The sequence below is a fragment of the Aotus nancymaae genome, unplaced genomic scaffold (genome assembly GCF_030222135.1).
Source record: "Aotus nancymaae isolate 86718 unplaced genomic scaffold, 86718_ANA_hifiasm-v0.15.2.pri h1tg000064l_1, whole genome shotgun sequence".
NCBI lineage: Eukaryota > Metazoa > Chordata > Mammalia > Primates > Aotidae > Aotus > Aotus nancymaae.
In genome coordinates, this window is record NW_026988479.1 from 16,011,192 (window position 1) to 16,034,322 (window position 23,131).

Consider the following 23,131-nt stretch of genomic DNA (forward strand, 5'->3'; position numbering starts at 1 on the left):
GCAATGAGCCGAGATCACACCACTGCACTCCAGCCTGGGTGAGAGAGTGAGACCCTGTGTCAAAAAAAGAAAAAAGAAAAATTACTTGGAAAATGTTAAATAAACCCAGTCCAATTTATAAGACCTATATACACTAGAGCAGTGGTCGTTAGTCCTGGCTAAACCTAGAGTTACAGATAGAGTTGCCAGATTAAACAAATGAAAACATAAGATATCCAGTTAAATTTTAACTTCATATAAATAACAAATAACTTTTTAGTATGTCTCAGGCAATGTGTTCTATACAATATTTGGGACATACTTACGTGAAAATATTCTTTGTTTTCTCTAAAATTTACATCAAACTGATGTCTTACACTTTATCTGACAATGCCTGGGCTCTACTACAAGCCAAATAAGTAGACTCTCTGGGGTTGTGGCCTGGGCATTGTTTTGAAAACTTCCCCAGGTCAGAATCACTTAATACATAGCTAGGATTGAGAACCATTGCTCTAGAAAATGCTAATTTTAGATGAATTAATTAGGTAAATTGGCATCAGGAGAATTGACTTTAGGTGAATTGGTATCAAGGTGAACTAAATTCCTATCATCATCTTAGCGTGCTATTTAACAAAAGGTTGTTCATCCCTCTTGGTACATCATATCCTTCTAGGAACCTAATTTATTTTGTAATCATTACTTACAGGGTCCCACTTTGAATTTGGCATCTGCCTCTGGCTCCTGTCTTTGCATAAGTGAGGTTTCTTCTGAAAGCAGTTTGTTTGTCTTGAGTGTTAGCCAAGACCTGGAAGTGAAGATGTGAACACGAATATCTTGAAGGTTAAAGTTGAAGTGCCCTGGTTTCAAGTCAGCAATGACTTGGAAATCCCTTTTAATGCTTTCAGGCAGATTTATTTTTTGCTTGCATAGATGGAGAAATTGTAGGTAAGAATAATTTGATGACTTTCAAATGTGAGGGACATAACCAAAGGCAAATTCAAATATCTTAACCACTAATTAATTAAGTTGATTTAAGAAAAGACATTATGGTGAAAGTCTCCAATTTTGGTAAGCGTCGTTTATAAAAACAGATCAACAAACTTACATCTCCAGACTTCTTTCAAAACAAAATGTCACCTTAGAGCACTTCTTTCTTCTTCTGTGTAGCTAAAGTGTTATCTCTGTCCTCATCAGCTCCAAATGACCACTGTGGCAGAGAAGAATGGGCTGTTATTTGATGCCAAATTGAATGTGCAGAGACTCAGTGAACTAAGACCAGAGAATTATTACAGTGACTCAGTATGTGTGTCTATTTGTGATTTTTAACATCGATAGTAAGCAAGGCTTACTTTTAATTTCCTCTTAAATATTAGGATGTTTCAAAATGTCCACAGTTACCGATTAGGCCATTGTGTTTGTGATCTTGGTGATAAAAAGTAGCAAATTTTTAAACTTAAAAAAATTCATTTTGGAAGTTATAACTGAACTTTCCGTATGTCAAGAGTACCCATCCTAGCCATAGAGAAACATGAATATTCTTCAGCTCAGTGCTAAATTTTAGTCATGTTTATTGCTCTTTGGTTTTCTCAGGTCACTGCCCCATGTGAGGGCTAGCAGCATCAGCAGCACAACTATCATCCCAGTATTCTGATCACCTGAGAAGCATGGGCTTCAGGAATGGGTTTGTTTTCAAAAAGGGTACAAAGCCAGAAACTTGATTCCTCCATTTATGGATAATATCCAAGGCAGATGGAAAGAAACTCACACCAGACAGCAACTGCCCTTGTCTGTGGTCTCCACATCTGCATTGGCCCAGGTCAAAAGCAGTCTCTCTGTGGCCCTGTGCTTAAAGGAAGACATCAGTTTTAGCTAAGTGAGAGCCCCAGAATTCTGTGTATTTGTGACAAGATCCAAATCCTTCAGCCCCAACTTAAAGCCTTACCATCACTGTGTGCCATGGGACCATCAACATTAAGGTTGTGGTTTATGGCAGTTTCCAAAAGTTCAGAATTCCCCGATCATCTCCTTTCACCCAGAGAGTAACTCCCATGTTGTTCTGTATATTGTTTTTTTTTTTTTTTTTTTTACCCTATTTCTACCTTTCCTCAACTCCTGAAGTCCTTCCATTATGCCCTGCGGTCCACCATTAGCAAAATTCTCTATGTCCGAAGCTTCTTTCATGAAAATTTCCTTTCTTTTTTTAAAACTGAACACTGTTCTCCCTAAGGAGATTATTTCCATTTTTCTTCTCAAAATGTAGCTGTGACTTTTCCTTAGCCTCTATACCACTGGACCTAGAAGTAAGAAATTATCTTCCCTGCTCCTTCCAGATCACCCTACCACTTGCCACTTCCAGATCACCCCACCTTGCCACCCACCTTGCCACTTCCAGATCTCCCTACCTCCCTTCTGCCTAACAACATTCAGCTTAGAATCTCGTGTTGTCAAATTTTACCACCCACTACCTCTCCTTGTAGCAGTCATCTCCTGATCCCATGTCACTCACTGTCATTTCTTGATAATTTTAACTGCTGGCTCATCATCTTCTCCAGCACCATTCTAAACATAATACTTGGTGATTTCAGTATCCACGTAAATGTTTCTTCTAACAGCCTACCTTCTCCATTGGTTGACCTTCTCTCCTTGAATTACCTGGTACTCTACTGACCTCAGCTACCTACTCCCATCTAAGGTCAGATATCTTTATGTTATCAATGACTGCAACAATTTCCTAATTTCTAAGTATCAGTTTCAAGCATCAGACTTTCTAATTTCCCCCTACAATTTTCCCAGCTTACTCCCTCTAAGACCCTAACCTGGAAAATAATGCCAACCATTCCAATACATAAAATCTATTAGTCCTGCCATCTTTTCATCGTGCCCACCACCTTCATGTCCTAATTCCTCTTATTCAGTGAAAAGTCTGTGGTCAATCATTGTAATCACTCCATTTTATATAGCCTTAAATCCCTGAGCCTCCCTCACTTTAATATACTTGCTTATAAAAATCCAAAGCTTCATAAATAAAAAACTAGATTTATAAATTCAAAGCCTTGTAAACCTAAAACTTTGCCCGCAGCAGGCCTGCATTCACATATATTAATGTAGCAGTGTAAGGTTTCTTGGGTTCTTGCCGAGTTTAAAATGAAGAAACTGAGGTCAGCACGAGAAGATCCAACGCGAAGGATTTATTTGGCTCCTGGGCGAGATTCTGCGGTCTGACAGGAGGGGCCGGAGAAGTCGTGCGGACTCCTCTCAGATGTGGGGTTTTATAGGGAGTGAAGGCGTTCGATTGGTTGTGGAAGAGCAGGGTGTGGGCAAGGCAGGACTGCTATGGGGTAGGGGTACAAGCCTTTGTTTGCATACAGGACTCGACTGCTATTGGCTGAGTTACAAGACTTTGTTTGCATACTGGCGGGGTTTTTTTAAGGGAAGGCTAGGCTGTGCAAGGGGGTGGACGTGTCCGAGCTCTCGGAAAAAAAAGGCGGGGGCGTGCGTCTGAGCTCCCGGTGAGGCGACCGGCCTTACAAGCAGGAGAAAAACACAGTATTGCTAGCTGCACTCACTTTATATTTGTGATTACAAATATCAAATGACCCTTAATGTTGTCTGGCAATTATATTGTATTTCCCTAGCCCATTTATTTTCTCATCTGCATCCATCCTACCTTGACTGATTCCTACCTTCTGATCTCTTTCCCACTTTCAGCACTCCTCCCACTTCTCCATCAGTAGAGCATCTAACTTTGAATAAATTTGATAAATGAAGTGATCATAGGAGTTGCCCATAAGTTATCTCATTGACCTACTGATCTGCCTTTGTTCTCTTGTACTCTACGTTGTGTTCTGTGACTGACTACTAGATGAACTCTCTGTGTCATGTACTCAAGGACACTGCTTTCTACCACCCCTGTGCTATCAACTTTCTCTTTCCCATCACCACACAAGCATGTTGTTATTTCTCCCATCTTAAAATAACTGTTTATTGACCTCGTTTTTCCTCCCAGCTATTGCACATTTCTTTCTTCTTTATACAAAAAATTCCTTGAAAGTGTTCCCTATACTATCTCCAGTTCCTCTTCTAATTCCTTTCTTTCATAGTTTTAAAATGATCATATTTATCTTTTACTTTATTTTATTTTTGAGATAGAGTCCTGCTCTCTTGCCCAGGCTGGAGTGCAGTGGTGTGATCTTGGCTTATTGCAACCTCCACCTCCCAGGTTCAAGTGATTCATATGCCTCAGCCTCCTGAGTAGCTGGGATTACAGGTGTGTGCCACCACATCTGGCTTATTTTTGTATTTTTAGTAGAGACGAGGTTTCACCATGTTGGCCAAGCTGGTCTCAAACTCCTGACCTCAAGTGATCCACCTGCCTGAGCCTCCCAAAGTGCTAGGATTACAGGTGTGAGCCACTGCACCCAGCCTAAGTTTTAAGATAATTGTATTTAAACAATTAGTACTCATAGCTACTTGGCTGTAAGTTCAAATGACTTCATTTGAAACCACTATTATTCATTTTAGAAATTAGTACTTGGCCTGAAGAGATCATTGCAATGCTCAATTTTATTTAAAAAAAGAGTTCAAACCTATGGAAAAGTTGACAGAATAGTCAAACAAACCTCTGTACTCCTTTCATCAGGATTCATCTTTTAACATTAGCCACATTTGCTTCTCTCTTTCTCCCTCCCTTACCCTTTCCTTCCCTCTCTCCCTTTCCCTCCTTCACTCTCTTCCTCTCTGTGTAAATTTTTGGTGTACAATTTCAAGACTAAAACATTTCAATTCTAAAACATTTCAAAGTATGTTTTAGACATGACACATCACTGCTAAGTAAAGCAGCATATACTTCCTAAGAATAGGACATTCTCCTACATAATCATGATGGCATTTTCTTTTTTATTTATGTTTCGTTCTTTTCTTTTCTTTTTTTTTTGAGACGGGGTCTCTCTCTGTTGCCCAGACTAGAGTGCAGTGGTATGACTTCATCTCATTGCAACCTTCATCTCCTGGGTTCAAGTGATTCTCCTGCTTCAGCCTCCTGGGATTACAGGTGTACACCACCGTACCTGGCTAATTTTTGTATTTTTGGTAGAGATGGGGTTTCACCATGTTGGTCAGGCTGGTCTTGAACTCCTGACCTCAAATGATCTACCCCCCTCGGCCTCCCAAACTGCTGGGATTACAGACTTCAGCCACCATGACTGGCCCATGATGACATTTTCATGCATACAGAAATTAATATATTTTGATAATACTACTTTATATGTAGTCCATACTCAAATTCCATCAATTGCCTTCAAATTGTATAGTTTTTTAAAAACTCAAGATCCGATCATGTTTCAGTCATTGCATTTGGTTATTATTGACCTTAAATAATTTTCAAGTTAGAGCAGTTCTACCACTTTATTTGTTTTTCATATCATTGACTGAACAAAAAAATTTCTGGCTAGTTTTGTTGTGGAATGTTTCACGTTCTGGACATGTCTAATTCTTACCTCTGATGATTAGACTGAGGTTAAACTTTGTTTTTGCAAGAATACTACATGTATGTATATATAGTACACACACATGCAGACACACACAGTCACACACACAAGTAGCATCTTCTCAGGAGGAATACAGTGTCAGGTTGTACCACTATTTTTGGTGATGGTTTGATTACTTAGTTAAGGCAGTAAACACCATATCTCTTCATTGTAGAGATACATTTTCACCTAGTAGGTAATTTGTGGGATGACACTTTGAGAACTTGTGATTATCATCCTCCCTTGAAAGATTTAATCCAATGATGTTGCTCATTGATAATATCCATTATGTTGGAGGTTACCAAATGTTAGTTTTCTAATTCTATCATTCCTTCTTTACTTATTAGTCCTATTTTTCATAAGAATAGTTTTCCCTATTCCTCTCTCTCTCTTTTTGAATTTCAATGTGGAGAAATAGATTTATTTTTATAAATTTGTTAAATGTTATAAGACATTACCATCATTATAATTTTTGGTATTTAATATCTCTTCAGTTTGGACAGTGGGATCCCTTCCAAGTGAGCAGTGTCCTTTTGATATGACCTCTCCATGCTTTGAACATTTCTTGCTTTCTAGCAATACAAGATACTTCAGATTTATTTTATATTTTTCTTGCCCCAGGTCTGGAATTAGGCCTTTCACTTGGGATCTCTGGTTCCTTTTAGTGGGAAATGATGTTTAGAATCTCTGGTTCCTTTTACTGGGAAATGATGTTTAGAAGCCAAGATCCAAGTGATATATGTGCTCATTGCTACTATGTGTCTATTTCTGGCTCTTTTAGTGAATTCATGTTCATGAACTTATTCGAATACAGGTACTTCCAATAAAATCCGATCACATAGGGTTCTTCTTTACATTTCCTTATTTGATATTTGTGTTTCCCTTCTTCTTCAGTGAAAACCCTGGTTCCAAACAGCACTGACATATTTACTTCTTTTTTTTTCTATTCTATAATACACACAAAATGGCTTTAGAATTATACCACCAATACCACTGGCAACAACAAACATACTCAGTAAATGTTCCATTCTCTCTTGAGTCCACTCCAATCACACTTTCACCATTCCACCAAAATGCTCTTTTCATTTCTCAGTTCTCATCTTGCTTGACTTTTCAGCAACATTGGCTATAGTTAACCTCCTCTTCTTCCTTGAAATACTTTCCTTACACACTGTTGTTTTTCCTCCTATGGTGCTGAAGTCTGTCATTACTTTAAAAGAAATCACTCTTCTATATCTATATCTATTTTAAGATAATCTTTCATCTTCATTGTTCTGCAATTATACTGTATGTGTTTATTGGTTTTTATCTTATATGAGATTCATTTGGTTTCTGAATTTGTAATTTGGTATTATGAAAAATTCTAATTAATTATCTTTTTAAATATTGCTTCTACTTCTCTTTTATTCTTCTGAGACTGCAATTGTACCTATGTTTATCATTTCACTTTATTTTCTATGTCTTTTAAACTCTTTTTATAATCTCTATCTCTTTTCTCTTTCTTACATTCTGCCTGTCTTCTTGACTATTATTCTTTTTCATTTGTATCTGATTTGTTCTTAAACCTATTAACTGAATTTTAAACTTTTATTTATTACATTTCTACATTTGTAGAAGTTTTATGTATTCTTCATTCAAATATGCTTGCTCATTCCTCATGTTTTTCCCTCTGCTTATTTTCAAACTTGTCTTTTATTTCTTTAAATATATTAAATATAATCTTTTTATATTATGTTCAATAATTTCTTTATCTGAAGTCACTGCATGTCTGCTTCAGCTGTTTTTATTTCTTCTGGATCTCAATCTTGTTACCTTGATTTTTTTTATGGTAAATTGCTCACTTTCTTTAGAATTCTATGTTTAGAAATTATTTGAAGCCTGGTGGCCTTCAAATAATTCAAATAAAGGTGGATTATTCTAGAGATAATTTGTACTTACTTTGTCCAGTTTCCAGGGGTACTGCAAGTTTGAGATCAACATAAAATTATATTTTCAACTTGAAGTTTTGTTTCTGTTTCCCAACTATCCATGTCCAGTGAATACAAGCTTCAAAACTATGTGAGAATAAATAATACACCTGCTATGTACCCACAAAAATTAAAAATTAAAAAAATTAGATTAAAAAATAAAAAAACTACCTGAGAGCCAGAAGTGATCCCAAATCCCTAGTGGTGATCCCTACTCCCCACCATCCTTCCCCCTACAGTTAGTCTCAGGAACAGTCAGGTTTTTCACTCAGGCTTTTTTGGTAGTCCCTGGGTGGAAGTCATATCTAGTTCGCTTAACACTAAGTTGTACTCATTCTCAGGGTTTCTCTTTTGTTGAAGGAGAATCTCCTACTAGACTTTCCACACTAGTTGATTCAAAATCTTTTCACTTTGTCTTTGTGCAGAGTTAGGATGTGAAAACTGAAGCTCAATTACTGAACACTGGAGACAAATGGATACAAACCAACTACTGATACACGCAATAATGTGGGTGAATCTTAAAGCATTATGCTAAATGAAAATTGCTAGATGCAAAAGGGTACCTACTGTGTGACTCCATTTACACAGGGATAGAAATCAGATCAATTTTATCAGAAGCTGCAGGTGGGGTAAAGGATTAAATACAAAGGGACATGAAATAACTTTTTGGGATAATGAAAATATTCTTTATTTTTATTGTGATCGTAGTTAAGTGACTATGTATGTTTGTCAAAACTTGCCAGGTTGTACCCCTTGAAATAATGAGTTTTATTGCATGGAAATTATGTCTTCATAAACTCGAATATAAATGAAACAAACTGAATACACACACACACATATATGTGCACACACCTGAAATTCAAATGTATCCAGTCCTATAGATATCCCAGCTTGTATCAGTGGTCTGATGATCTCTCCAGTTCCCAGAAAGCAGAGATTTTCGTCAGTCATTCACTGCTGTATCCCTAATACCTAGAATGATCCTAAAATATCATAGGTCCTTTACAAATATTTGTTTATTGACTATACAAATGGATTTCTAAACAGTGGCCCTCAAACTTTTAAAGATCAAAAGCACTTTGAGGTCAGGTGTGGTGATTCATGCCTATAATCCCAACACTTTGGGTGGCCAAGACAGGAAGATCACTTGAGGCCAGAAGTTAAGACCAGCCTGGGTAACACACAGTGAGACCCTGTCTCTACACACACACACACACACACACACACAAATACATACATATATATATATATGTATATATATATACACACACACACACACACATATATATATAAGCCAGGTGTGATGGCACACACCTGTAGTCATAGCTACCTGGGAGGCTGAGGCAGGAGGTTTGCTTGAGCCCAGGAGTTCTAGGCTGTAGTGAGCCATGATCAGGCCATTGCAGTTCAACCTGGGCAACAGAATGAGACTCTATCTAAAAAAAAAGAAAGGAAAGAAAAAGTGAGGAGCAAAGATATTCACATAATGAGAAAAGCACTAGACTTGGGTCAGAATCTGATTTCCAGGACTTTTTTTTTTTCTTTTCTTTTCTTTTTTGCTATCTTGAGACATAATATTGGACATTCTACTTTTCTGGTCTGCAGTTTTCTTATACATAAAATTAAAACTATACTGGGTATCTCTTCAATTTTTCACAGACAAAATATTATAATTTAAACTCTGCACAACACCTAATTATCTGTTTTCATTTACCTCTTCCACATCCAGATTTCCAGGAATAATAAGAGGATGAATCATCAGTTTGGTGTTATCTTGTGTTTATTAAGTTTTAGAAAAATTGAATTTCTTTCAGTGTTATACTCAGAGCGTATTAGAAATGAAGCATCACTTATTAAATATTTCTTGATAAATTATTATATTCATCATGATTCATATTATGGAACAGTGATAAGAGGAAATGCTTAATCTGTACTGAAATCCCTTAGACCCTCATGAGAATGAATTAATGAACAATTGGAGTGGTTAGGCAATCTTAGAAGAGTTAGACAATAATACTTTTAAAATGTTCCAAAATTATCTGAAACAAATTTCAAAAATATTACTAAAATTATCACCTTATAATACTGTTTATCTGTGTTAGCTAATATTTCTCTAATTATTATATAATATTATATAACACACAATATATAATATATAATAATTAGAGATTATTATATAATCAATCAATAATTAATTATATAATTATTAATATATAATAATTAGAGAAATATTAGCTAATACAGATGAGCACTATTATATTTATTAGCTATTGAATACTGATTACTACATAAAAACAAATAGCCTTTACAAGCAAAAAATAAAATTTGACAATGAATAATCAATTTTTAAGGTGGTTTGAAGGTCACTAAGAAGAATTAAGGCAAGTCACCCTAAAGGAGAGAAAAATGATAAAGTTTATTCCCTTTCCCACAGTGTTCTTCAAATGCACTATCCTTTCATTGCTTCTAAATCTTTGTACAAGCTTTTTGCAATTGTTTTCCTTCCTCTTTGCTTAGATAACTCTTCATCTTTCAGAGCCCAACCTTTCCCAGCCTCCCATCTCCCATCTGTAGTTTTGAGTTCTTCTATTACCCTGTATTCTCAACCTGGAGGTCTGTAACATATTTGTTGTAACAATTTTTTGTCCACGTCTTACTTAGGATCTAAGTTTTGTGAGGCTAGGAGGGTGTCCATCTCATTTAATATTACATTTTCTGACCTTAGGATAGGCCAAACATAGGAGATGCCTAATAATATTTAGTAACTGAATGACTATTGTGGTGATTGAGTGTTAGGTAAAACAAACAAACAAAAACAACAACAACAAAAAATCTTTAGAAGAGAAGTCCCTTGACTGAACAATGCTGTGGAAAAAAGCTGGCACAGGTCACAGCATTCTAAAGCTCCTTTAATGGGCTCACAGGTTAGACATGAGCTTTGTAGAGTAGACAAATTGCAAGATTAGAAGACCTAGTAATTACAACAATTATTGGAAACAACCTCACCGTGATACAAACACAAGTAATATAAAGAACTTGTTTGCAAACATCAGTGCATCACATGGAGTCCTCAAACAACAACAACAAAATAGGAGGTTCAACAGGAAGCTTATTTTTCTATTTTGAGGCCCAGAGTAGGTATCTGTAATATCTCAGAAGAAGGGAAGGATCTAAAACTATTATTTCCATTATTACAGATCATAGAATTAAATAGTATCTTCAGAACTATGAAGAAATTATGACTCAGCACTCCCTTTAGGCAGCCATCATTACAGTAAAATAATCTATATACTTTGATCTACTGATGTTAAGAAATTGTGAATTTAGAAGTTAATTAATTATTTATATGCGTATAGACCATCAGTGTTAGCAATTCATATGACCTCTACTTCAAGTAACGTTATTTAAAATGAACTCAAGCTCTGTAATGTTTTCACAATGGTTTATCATATTAGATCAGGTGTTTATTTTACTACTTCATTGAATCTGCTCTGCCAAGGTCACAAGAGGTGTCCATCTTTCTATCTCAAGTCTCATTTTACCAAACTCCCAGCAGCATTTCCTCTCTCCTTCTTAAAACAGTTTCTCCACATGGCTCTCAGGGAACAGTCTCTCCTGGATTTCCTCCTACCATACTGGTCACTCTCTCCTTCAGTCTCCTTTGCTGACTTCATTCCATTTTCTAGACCTCTAATGTTGAAGTATGCTAGGATTCACCACCTTCTCTTTCTATGTGAATTTTCCAGGTGACCTCATTTCATTGCTTTAATTATAGTTTTCCTAATCTTTACTTTAAAATTCATATTTGTAGATATGGTATCTCCTCTAAGTCCTCAGATCCAAATATTCAATTGGCCACTTGATATGGCTTAGATGGTTAATAAGTATTTAAAATTTAGCATGTCCAAAGTAAAATTTTTGATTTTTCTATTCCAAAACCAACCCTAACTTTCCCCGTGTTAGTAATGACACCACCAATCACTAAGATATTCAAAACAAATTGAGAACATTCTTTTTTTATTATTTAATATTCCATTAAATCCATCAAGAAATCATGCCAATTTTCTCTTTAAAATATATTCCAAACCCAACCAATTTTTTAAACTTCAGCACCACCACCCTAGTTCAAACTACCATTATCTTTTGCCTGCATTATTGCCATGGCCTTCTAATGGATTTCCCTTCTTCTACCCATATAACAGATAGACTTATCTTTTTATAATATAAATCAAATCTCCATTCAAAACCCTTAATTGATTTCTTATCATCCCCCTTCTCCTTTATGACATTTGCCACTATTTCATATAATGTTGTGTATCTATTTGTGGGCTCCTTAATGGCAGGGGTTTCTTAATAATGCATACCACATATTATTCATGCTAAATGCCCAGAGTCTAGTGTCTGGCACTTCATAGGTGCTCAATAAATATCTGCTGAATAAATGAGTAAATCACCAAGAATTTAAAATTTTCTGGTATCTGGTATTACAACCTGGCAAAAGGGAAATAAACAAGGATTATCTGATGACAGATAACTGTTTTTCTAGCTTCATCATAGGATTATACTTACAGCCCCATATACCACATTTTTTCTCATGTGACTATCACAAATTTCAACTCTTCATTCTAGATTATTTTTGCTTCAGTTTCATGAGTCCTGTGATGTGCTATTTTCCATGCAGTGGCAATTTATGAGCTATCATTTTAAAGTCAATAAAAGTATAAAGTTATATTATGAAGATATAGGTATATACATATATGAAGATATATATGGAGTGTAAATTATTACAATCAATTTAAATATATGGGCTTATATGACATATATGGGCCTGTATCTGCAGACATGATTTTTTATACTGAGTTAGTATGATGGAGAACTTGAAAAAAAAATCTATGCTGGTATCTCTTCAGAAATTTCTCTATGCCTGAGACATAATATACACTTTTATATGAGCAAGAATGATAAAAAGCAAACAGAGCTGTTAAGTACCAAAGCATAGGCTAAACTTTAATAATTTACTTATTATTCCCACAAATACCTACTGAACCCCTGCAATATGCCAGGTATTATGCTAAGCACCTGGAAAACAGACGAGAACAGGACAGATAGGGTCTCTGCTCTCACTAGAATTTACATTGGAGTGGAGGAGTTAGTGAACAAGTAAATATATATATATAATTATCTAAAATTATGATTAGTGCTCTAACAAAATAAGCATGATGCTGTAATCAATAAAATAAGTATATTGTGGTAGGTAGAATAATATCCCTCTCAAAGATGTCTATATTCTAGTCCTCACAGCTGTGAGTATATTACATAGCAAGGAGAAATGAACATTGTGACAGTTTGTCACAGCAGCAAATAGAAAAAATCACCCAGATATTTTAGATGGAAGTCAAGGAAAGGTTCTTTACAGAGATGTCATTAATCTGAGTTGACGGATTAAAAGGAACATGTCATGCAAAGAGCTGGTGATAACCCATTCCAGGTAGAGAAAACAGCAAGCTCAAGGCCCCCCAAGACTGAAAAGAGATTGATCAATGTTCTACGAACTGTTGGAAGGTCAGAGTAATTCAGATGTGGTGACTGAGGGAGAAAGTAGTTAATAAGATTGGAAATTGAGGATTTGTTTATGCAGGGCCTTATAGGCCACATTAAGGAATCTAGATTTTACTGTCAATGCAATGGGAAGACATCAAACTGTTTTAAGGATGGGTATGACATAATCTGTCTTATGTCTTTTTAACAAAATATCACATGTACTCCATAAATATGTACAAATATTTGTATCAGTAAAATTTTTAAGTATATTTTTATTGCGGTATACCATACTTAACATAAACAAATCATAACGTGCAGTTTAATAGATTTTTGCAGTGAATGCATTCATGTAACTACCATCCAGATAAAGAAATAGAATATGACCAAATCCTGAAGTCTCCCTCATTTCCCATTCCAGTCTTTATCTCCACCAAAGTAACCACTATCCTCACTTTTATCATCTTAGGGTAGTTTATACAATTATTGAGATTTATATTAATATAACCACACAAAAAGGTTATTTCTGATTTTTTTCCTGCTAAACATTGCATTATGTCTGTGAGGTTTATACATATTGTTGCATGTAGTAGTTTATTAAAAATTGTCCTTGCTATGTATGTTTCTGTATATGGCAACAACATCTTTATCCATTCAATTATTGAGGTCCATTTGGATTGCTTCCGTTTGAACTATGATGAACATTCTTGTCCATGTCTTTTTGTACATACACGTAGGCATTTCTATTGGATATATACATAAGAGTGCATATCTGTGGGTATGCTTTATTGAAATTTAGTAAATGCTGCCAGATTTCCAGAGTGATTGTAACAATTTACACTCCACCAGTACTGTGTGACAGTGGAACTGCTTCATCCTTTCCAAGGCTAGAAAATGTCAGCTTTTATTATTTATTTATTTAGCCATGCTCTTGGATGGATACAGGCTTTTCGTACCGGCTTAAATTTCCATTTCTTTAACAATTAAGAACTTTGTAAACATTTCGTATGCTTTTTGGCTAGTTAGATATTCTCTTTCATTAAGTCCCTGTTCACTGACTTAGTACTTAGGTTTTTAAAAGATAATTCATACTATCTTATGAATTGAATTTATTAATGAAATGATGTTCTTTAAACACAAGCACTACAGAAATGTAATGACTGAGGGAGAGAAAATGCAATACTGCATAAAATTTAGTTTAATGGCCTCTAGAAAAAAATAATTTTACTAGTTTGAAACAGTTAGATGAATTCTGAGACATAAATATGTGAAGAAGAAAGGACATGCTGAATTAATGGAAGTTCTGGCTGCCTGCCCAGGGGGACTCTGAAAAATCTTACACTACAAAGTAAATCACCCCTCTGGAGCAAGTGGTATGTCCCTCCAGAAAGAGGGCTCCGCCCAACAATAAATTAACTTTTTACAGCATGCTTTATTGCTCTACTCTGCATTCTGGCTGGCTTGCTTTCATTGTCTCTCCCCTTGGACTGGCTTACTTTGCTTGTCTTTTAAAGATGACTCAGCTAAACTCTTAGTCTTTGCCCTCATCTCCTCGCTTTCCCTTCTCTTCATCCTTCAATTTTTCTTCCCAGAGGGGCAAAGCCAGAGCAGAGCTCCTCCCTCCTCTTATTGGTTATTGTTCCAGCTCGCTTAGTTATTGGCCCTGAGACGTAATTGGAGCTTCTGTCCTCTTTCTCACCTTCATAGTTTACATTCATTTTACTAGGCTGGTCCTCTCAGTTCTCTGAAGCTAGTGATCCTAAATATCTATGGCTTCTGGGGATGGGGGTACTTTTCATCCCGCCTCCTACTGCAACAACCACTGCAATCCCCACTGCAGCCCCAAGCAAGGAGATCCGTGTCGTCAGGAGTGCGGTGTAGCCACACATCCAAGGCTGACAGGGCGGGCACTCTGCCAAGTCCTGCCCGCTGCTTTCCTTCCACAACACCTTCTCAGCTTGGTCTATATTTGAAGAGCTTAGTAAATTAATTTCCCAGGGGCAGAGAAGGAAGGGAGTAAGAGGGAGTGTCTGAGGGCTGAAAAATGCAGTCGACTCGCCCTCTGCTGGTTAAAGATCCGAATTTATCGCCGCCAAAACAGCGAGGAAAGAGAAAGCAATCCATTTAATACTGATAAATTACAACAAAAACTCGGCTTAATTTAATCCACTTGTGAACCTTAAATGGCTACTGTTCCTCTTTAGCGCTGCTTACTTCCTCAGCACTGAGATTTAATTAGATTGATTATAAACGCTAGTCCCGGGTAATATATTATGCTATCCTATATCCATTTTCATTTGCCCCTGGGTTTTTGCCATTCTAAAACGCAAATAATCCCCACCCACAAGTACTCTGTTTGTCTAACTAGTCGCTAGGCAACTGGAAGATAACATCTAAACCATTACTTCTAGAACACACTCGTGCTTCCCCAGTCTCTTTGCCTAAATTAATAATTTCAAGCGAACAACAACAAAAAATCAGCTGCTGTTTGTGTTTTCGAGATTAATTAATCGGAAATCAAGAACAAGAAAATGTAGTCCGTCCCGATGCTGGTGTGGTAGGAAAGCTGACAGGCAGCTTTGTGCAAACCAAGGTATTGGCAGCCATAAGTCACACTGACTTTTGTACCGCCTTTGCTGTCTTACTCATTTTGTCGGAATAAACCAACACACAGAGGTTGGGTAATCCAGCCCCTGTACCGCAGCAAAACAGCATTTACGAGTCACTGAGATTTCGGAGAGTAGAGAGAGAAAAACAACCACAGGATTTTGCAATATGGAGTAGTATTTAATATCAGCTGGTTCCTCCGCTAGCTTAAAATTCCCAAAACAAGGGGTTCCTACCCCCCTCTACCTCTGGCATTGTAAATTAGCCAGTCACGCGGCCTTTGGAACCAGTTGGGATTGGCCATTTCCTTTGTGAAGTGAAAACCTCTGCAGCGAGTCACGGGTCTAAACTGGGCGGTGTCGCTGTCCGTGGTCAGGGTGCTGAACTCTGGGCGTGGTCAGAGAGAGTTCCTTTACATGACAGCTTCCGGTAGGGCGGGGTCGGGGGTCTTGCTCGTAAAGTAGATCCACCTGCCACCTGGTGGCAGATGAGGAAAATGCTATTGATAAAGTTTAAAGTGTACTTTCGATTAAGACCTAAAACTTTAAGACGTAATTGAAGAGCTTTGGGATTTGGGGCGTCAGGAAGTGTTTTTTGGGGAGATCTGCTTATTTTTCAAGAGAAATGGAAAAATGTAGAATTTTCAGAGTGATTTCTCGCTTCTACTCAAGAAAATAATTCATGAATATGTTTAAATTTCTCCAAGTATTTCTTCCAACACATCTGATTATCAAAAGGTATTTTAAAAGTATCTGTATAGATAGGTATTTACAAATATTTACAAAAACTTCCACAGGGTATATTTTACTGAAAGAAATACTAAGGAAGCTTTCTATTGTTAGCCAAACATATTCCAAGAAGCTTAGCCGAGAGTACTACTCCGATCTCAGTTTCTGGAAAATAAAAAGTATGATTATATTTAGGAATTAGTAAGAGGTGGTGAGAATTCTAGGAGGAAAACGCTTGTCTCCTTTCATCTTTTCCAAGCCTAATATGTAAACTATCAAAGTGGTAAAAATACAGGAAATTTATGGATGTTTATTACTCTTAGTCTGTGTATATTATTTACACTCTTTTACATAGTGATGATTAAATTACTGTGAATTATGTACATCCAACTTCAGATGAGAAACATTTAAGTTGCTTTGTAAGTACACATCTTGATAAATAGCAAGAAAAAAATAGGGTAAATGCCTTGTTCAAATGTTGTTTCAGAGTCTTACTGTATGTTCAAATGTGTGAGTTCCAGTGTAAAATCAATTCTAGCAAGTTGAGTGTGAAATAAAATCCTTTCCCAAGTAAGCAAACTTATCACTCTCAGAAAAAAGACCCATGCAGGGGGCACACTTGGCTTTATATGTCAACCAACCCAGTTAGTATTTGCTTTTCTTATAGCTATTTTCTCATTTACTCTTCTATGAGTCTTAACATAGAACAAAAACATAATGGTTACCACAGTTACTTACTTAACATAAAATAATAGTTACCATTTCTGTTCTAAGATTTCAAACAAAATTTTATTGAATAGATATTAATTTCAATAAAAATGTAGGTACTGATTCTGGTGTTGTTAACAATTGTCTTTACTTATAAAAAAGAGAAATGGATAAGAACTTATTAAGGGAAAAATTAGCACTCTAATATAGTCTCTATTTGGTTAAATTGAGGCATTTCCAAACACTTGTAAGATTTTATGGAAAGACATCCATAGCTTATTCTATCAATATGAAAAAAAAGCATGAATAATAACAGCATGAAAGACATCTGTTTTAAATAAGAGTGTAATACAAGTTCTGTTTATAAGTGGTATTGGTTTATATTACAGCTTCTTGCGTTACTGTGGGAGAAGGAAACTTTATACACACATGCACAGGTTGAACAATAAGAGGCATTGTCATTTAAAGCAACAGATGGGAGATCAAGAGCAGCTGCAATAAACTGAGCTGCCAAAAAAGAACTTCTATCCACTAAAGCATCCTGTTTCTGCTAATATGAATAAGAAAACTTAAATGCATGAAAAGACACAATAGAAGAACAGAATTCTAAAATAGTAAGTAAAGTTTACAGCTGCAGGTGTGACTTCAATGTTTCAAAATACATCTGCTCCTAAAAATTGACAACTTTTTTCAGGCTTAAAAATATATATATGAATGAAAATTAGAGGGGATCCCAAATATTAACCTGCTCATAAAAATTATGATTACAATAAATATTATCAATATTAAATTTCTGAAACTACCTGAACTTTTGATACAATAATAGATGAAACAAATAGGAAGAGACTCTCCAATACTCTAGTTAAGGTATTTTTTTTCTAGAAGAAGTTGAAAATAGTGACAAAATTATCAGCAGAACAATTTCAGAAACGTTTAAACCTATGACTTAAAGATAAATAAAAATAATCAATACATTTTACATAAATGTTAGAATCAATTTTGATCTAAACTAATTTTATGAGCAGAAAATATATGTTTTTTCAATATGAGACTAACTACATTTTTCTGGCCTCCCTAAGTGGATTTTCAAAAAATTAATTAGCACTTAGGTAATAGTGTAATAATTCCAAAATTCTTTAATGTATTGCTTGAGATTTAGATGATGAGTAAATATTCATGCTGTTGGGAACTAAGAATTCTCACTTTGGGACAAGGAAAATATAAAATATGAAGTGGGGGAGAAAAATGAAGATAGCTGTATTAATGTATTGAAAGTGTAAGTCTCATGATTCCATATAGATGTATGTATGCACCTACACTTAAACAATATAAGTACAAATATGTATTTATTCAATATAAGCATCATTCATGCATGTTGGAAACCAATGGTTAATAAAATTGTTTTGGGAATAGCATATTCACATAGTTTCAAACTTCTCTCCACAGATTGCTAATTAATTATAGAAACAATTAAAAGGTACCCATCCAACTGAAAAATTTGATGGACACCATTTTATAACTAAATTGCCAAACTTAATATCACCAATGATGGAATAAAATGACATCATATGCCGTCTGATGTCATACATTGAGAAGAACACAATATCATCTATGTGGTATTTTTGCAAAAATATTTAACCTCAATCTAACCAAGGGTAAACACAATAAAAAATTCCAAATTGAGGGATATGCTGTAAAACAACTCTTTAAAAACATCAGTGTCAATCATTAGAGAAATGCAAATTAAAACCACAATGAGATTTCCTCTCAAACCAGTCAGAATGGCTATTATTAAAAGTAAAAAAATAACAGATGCTGATGAAGTCTCAAAGAAAAGTGAGCACTTATACACTGTTGGTGGGAGTGTAAATTAGTTCAGCCATTGTGGAAAGCAGTGTGGCAATTCCTCAAAGAGCTAAAACAGAACTACTATTCGGACCAGAAATCTCATTACTGGGTATATACCCAAAGAAATATAAGTCATTTTACCATACAGACACATGCACACAAATGTTCATTGCAGCAGTATTCACAATAGCAAAGACATGGAATCAATCTAAATGCCCATCAATAACAGATTGGATAAAGAAATGTGGTACATATACACCATAGACTACTATGCAGCCATAAAGAAGAACTAGCTCATGTCTTTTGTGGGAACATGGATGGAGCCGGATGCTATCATCCTTAGCAAACTAATGCAGGATGAGAAAACCAAATACTGCATTTTCTCACTTATAAATGGCACATAAATGATGAGAACTCATGGACACAAAGAGGGGGAACAATAGACACTGGAGCCTTCTTGAGGGTAGAGGGTGGGAAGAGGGAGAGGATCAGAAAAAATAACTATTGGGTACCAGACTTGGTACCTGAATGACGAAATAATCTATACAACAAACCCATGTGACACGAGTTTACCTGCATAACAAAGCTGCACATGAATTCCTGAACCTACAATAAAAGTTTTTTAAAAAGTAAATAAATAAAAACAATGTTGTCATGAAAAAGAAGTTAGCGTTATTAAAAAACAGCATCATAAAATGTTTTCTCTGTTTCAGTTTAAAGTAAACTAGAGAAACATAAGAACTAAAAGCAATGTGCAATCCTTGATTGTATCCTACATTAAAAAAAACGGCACAAAGAACATACTTGGAACAACTGGGGACGTTAGAATATGAAGTATATATTAGATGATAGTACTATATTCATGTTAAATTTCCTAAGTGTGATCATTTTATTGAGGTTATGAAGGAGACCATCCCTGTTTGTAAGAGGTACATGTTGAGATATTTAGGAATGATATCAAAATGTCTGCATCTAACTATGCCAAAATAAAATGATTACATATTACATAGGTTAGCTATTGTCACAGAATGCAGTGCAACAAAATACTTCAAAAAATAGTAGTTCAAAGCAACATTACTCCCCATTCATGCATCTTGGGGTCAGTAGATCTAGGCTGAGATCAGCCATGCTTCACTTCAATATGCAGGTTATGTCTGGTACTGTTCCACATGTCTTTCATAATTCTTTTATCAATAAGCTATCCAGAGAATGTTCTTATGAGTGTAGCAGAAGAGCAAATGGACAAGTCGAATTATGCAAACACATTTCAACCCACAAACTTGCTTCATTCTGTGTATTAGTTTCCTTAGGGCTCCCATAAGAAATGACTACAACTTGAGTGGCTTCAAACAGTGAAATTTTATTCTCCCTCAGTTCTGGAGGCTAGAAGTCTGAAATTAAGACATCAGCAGGGTTCCACGCCCCCTGAAGGTATAGAGGAAGATCCGTCCTTGACTCTACCACGCTTCTGGTGGTTGTGAGCAATCCTTGTAGCAGCATCAGTCCAACCTCTGTCTCAGTTATCATGTGGCCTTCTTCCTATGTGTGACTGTGAGTCTCCAAAATCTCTCTCCTTATAAAGACATCATTCATTGGATTTGGGGCCCACCCTAATTCAGTATGACTTCATTTTAATTTGATTACATTTGCTAAGACTGTGTTTCCAAATAAAGTCACATTTACAAGGACCAGTGGTTAGGATTTCAACATATCTTTCTGAGGGACAAATTCAACCCACAACACTCTTAACATCCCATTGAGGGCCAAAGCAACTCGTATGGCCAACTCCAAAATCAAGAGGTAGGAAAGTATATTAACCCCAATGTAAAGTCAAAGCATATTGTGCAGCTAAACTCAGCACCATTGGAGTGGGGAGGTATACATCTCTCATGAAAATTGAGGGAGAGATAACTATTTTTAAATAATGCATGCATGTATATAATAATGTATTATATAATATAGTAATAGATAAATATGAAAAAGTGTGGGGATCCCCCACCAGCGTAGAGGCCCCTCCGTGTCTCCGCCATGACGGGGTTTGAGCCCAGACACGTCTCTCTCCACTGGGTGCAGTCGAGTGAGGTGGCTACAGGAAGACGTGGGAAATGTTAAGCTTGCAGAGAGTTACTCTCAGTTCACTGACTGAAGTAATGCCAGATTATTGTGTTTCTCCTGAAGTCAATGTTCTGGGCTAGTTCTATGACTCTATTTACCCATAGCCATAGAAACATTGAGATCATTCACTGAATCACTACAAAATTGTTCCCCTCCTGATTTATTGCTTGCCCACCTGTCTTAACGTCATTTTCTGTAACAATGGATAAGAGGATAAGAATCTTTTGTGACCTTTAGGTAAACTTGTATGTTGCCCCCTCCCTTGGTTACTTTGAACCTCCTTTGGTTACCTTGTAACTTTCTGTTCTTTCCCCCTGATAATGATTCTGTAAGAAGACTGACGTCAGTCACTGTATGTAAAATCATATATAAGAACATGTGCACAAAGAATAAATCGCTGATCTGAGCATATCTCTTATCAGTCCTCCAGACCCATCTCTCTCTCTCTCTTCTCTTCCGCGCACTCTCTCTTCCAGGTATTAGGACCCTCTTGCTGGTCAAGAGATCCTTGGCAGAAGTGCCAATCTCACGGCCAACAACAAAAAAGAGAGTGCACAAATGTAGCAAAACTGATAAATCTAGGTGAAGTTTATATGGTCATTTATTATTATATCTAATAAAAACAAATCTGGATTTAGGTAAGGAACAGTTTTATTCTAAAAAGACTATTACAGGCCCTCTGACAACAGAAATCTTCAAATGTCTAAAAATCAACTTAAAAAAGGAGTTAAAAAAAGAAGGTGTAAGTAGGGCTAGCAGGACCTTTGTGTGGGAGCAGGGCAAGGGGGCAGGATGAGCAGATGGCATGGTCAGGGCACTTTAACTGGAAATACGATTTTCCCTTCTGTGGTTGGCCAGTTCTCAGAATGAACCATAAAGTGGGAGATGCTCTGCTTTTTGGAGCTTGCTCAAGATTTGGGGCCAGCTAAAGTTCAGGGGCTTGTGAGGAGAAGGGAAGCCTTATTAAAGTTTAGTTAAGGTAAGTCAATGGGTAAGTTATAAGTGATTACGAACACTCTTGTAACTCTTCCAAAACTGTAAAATATTCCAAAATAAGATTTATAAAGTAATTAAAAGTTAGTACTCAGATACAGTTTTGAAGTGAATTTTTGTTCTCACAAAACTTCATGGTATCATACTAACTGTGGATTGTCCCTCTTCCCAACATGTAGGTTTTGATGCTGCCTTTACAAGCTGTAGATTTAGTCTGTGGGCCCCCAATTCTACCTTCACCGGAAAGAATACAGACTTAAAAAAACAAAACAGCACCATGTTCAAATGTCCTAAGGTTTTCCATGGAAAAAAGAAAATATTCTGGATTTTGATTCCATCAAGCAGATATTAATAGATCTCCTGGGGCTAACCAAATAGATTAAGATTCAGAAGAACTGAATTGAAAAGCAGCATTTCTGTGCCTGGCTTATTTCACTTAACATAACCTCCTTCAGGTTCATCCATGTTGTGGCAAATCACAGGATTTCCTTTTCTGTGAAAGCTGAAGAATGTTCCATTATATACATATGATACATTTTCTTTATTCATTTAGCCACGAATGGGCACTCAGGCTGATTCCACATCTCAGCTATTGTGAATAATGTTGCAGTGAACATGGGAGTGCAGAAATCTTTTCAACATACTGATTTCATTTCCTTTGAATATATCCTTGGTAGTAGGATTGCTAAATTCTATGGTTGATATCTATTTTTAATTGTTTAAGAAACTTGTATACTGTTTCTCATAATGGTGTGACCTCATTTATATGCGGAATCTTAAAAAGTTGATCTCATAGAACTAGAGAGTAGAATGGTGTTTTCCAGGAGCTGGAATGAGGAAGGAGAGGTTGGGGAGCCAAGAGGATACAAAATTTCAGTTAAGAGATATAAGTTCAAAAGGTCTATTGTTCAACATGGTGGCTATAGTTAATAACAATGTATTCTATGCTTGAAAAATGCCCAAGACATGGGTGTTAAGTATTCTCACCACAAAAATAATAACTATGTGAGGTAACATATATGTTAACTAGCTGAATTTAGTCATTGTACAATGTAAATATGCTACAAAATATCATGTCGTATATGGTAAATATAATTTTATCTGTCAATAAATTAACAAAAAG